Source organism: Arachis hypogaea, chromosome 17 (assembly GCF_003086295.3).
Source record: "Arachis hypogaea cultivar Tifrunner chromosome 17, arahy.Tifrunner.gnm2.J5K5, whole genome shotgun sequence".
Classification (NCBI taxonomy): domain Eukaryota; kingdom Viridiplantae; phylum Streptophyta; class Magnoliopsida; order Fabales; family Fabaceae; genus Arachis; species Arachis hypogaea.
The window spans coordinates 15,458,009-15,459,756 of NC_092052.1; positions in this window are offsets into that span (position 1 = coordinate 15,458,009).

A 1,748-nucleotide genomic window follows, 5' to 3' on the forward strand; every position below is an offset into this window, starting at 1 on the left:
ATCGAACCAATCATTATGACCAATTCAATTCGGGCCCAAAAAAAAATACAAAAAATTAAAAAGTTATTGGTCAAAGAATCAGTTATTGTGTTTTATTCAAAAAACGCTATATAAAAAGTGTCTTTAACTAAAATGATGTCCAAATGCATAATTATTCAAAATGGCATAATTTATATATTATTTATATTATTTTTGCAGTTCATTCTTTGTATTTGAATATAATATATTTAATTATTTGAAAAGTTTATATAATATTATAATAATATAAAAATATACATGTATACAAAATATAAAAATAATATCATGATGATTTTAGTTCAATTAAAAGAGCGAGAATGATGTATCTCTGTCTACTCTATTTAGTCATCTTAATTTTTAAACAAAAAAAATTATGTTTTTATTATTTTACATACACATTCTCAGTATTGACTTTAAAGTCCAAAACAACATATTTTCTTTTATTATTATATCACTTTCTTAAACTTATTATTAAACATTCATTATTTTTAAATTATTTATTTATAATTTAAAAAAATCAGACAAGATAATCGACCAATTCAACTGAAAATCGACAATTATCTGACCAATCCAATTTCAAACAAAAAAAATATATATTACAAAAAATTGGCCAAAGAATCAATTAACACCTTTCATTCTAGAGACGTTATTACAAAAAATGTCTTTAACTAAAATTATATCCAAACATATAATTATTAAAAATAGCATAATTTGTGTATTATAATATTTTTGTAATATTTTTTATAATTGATTAAAATATATTTATATTATTTGAAAAGTTTATATAAATATTATTTTATAATATAAAAGTATACATGTATACAAACTATAGGAAGTATAAAAATAAAAATTGTTATAAAATACATTAAAAATCAGTTATTATATAATTTTGTATAAATATATGTATTATTATTCAGTTTTAATATGTATTTATATTTATATTGAAGTGTGGAATTTAGAAATAATAAAAAATTAAGAAAAGAAAGAAGACAGAGGAAGTTGGTTAGTTTGTTAAGCTTGGCGGGAAAGTTAGTTGGAGATATTTTATGATTGGTTATTGATGAGAATGAACTAGTACTAGTATATAAGGTGGTAGTGGAGTCAGAGTCTGTGTATTTTGCGCTCTCTTGAAATAATTCTGATTTCTCTCTCTCTCTTTTCTCCAATTCATTCTCATTCCATTTCTTCGATCTTTCTCTGTTTCTTCAATCATGAACCAGGTAGTGCTCAGGGTTCTCCAGGTTGGAGGTGTGGTTCTCTTTGGTATCTTCGTATACGTCCTTCGACGGCTCTGGCTTCGGTTCCATGGGCCACCACCTCAGGTGCATTCGATTCCGATGGGGCTCCAGCTGCATGAACAGCCACAGGGCGGTGGCGGTGGCGGCGGAGCAGGTCGAGGTGACGGTGGCAACGGAGCAGGTCGAGGTGACGGTGGCAACGGAGCAGGTCGAGGTGTCGGTGGCAACGGAGCAGGTCGAGGTGACGGTGGCAACGGAGCAGGTCGAGGTCGAGGTGACGGTGGCAACGGAGCAGGTCGAGGTCGAGGTGACGGTGGCAACGGAGCAGGTCGAGGTCGAGGTGTCGGTGGCAACGGAGCAGGTCGAGGTGGCGGTGGCAACGTAGCAGCCCGAGGCGGCGATGGCATTCAAGTGATTCAACAGGTTGATCCTCAGCAAGAAGCTGACTTAGGCCACCATCAACATCTTCCACTCCTTCCCGATAGTGAGTGA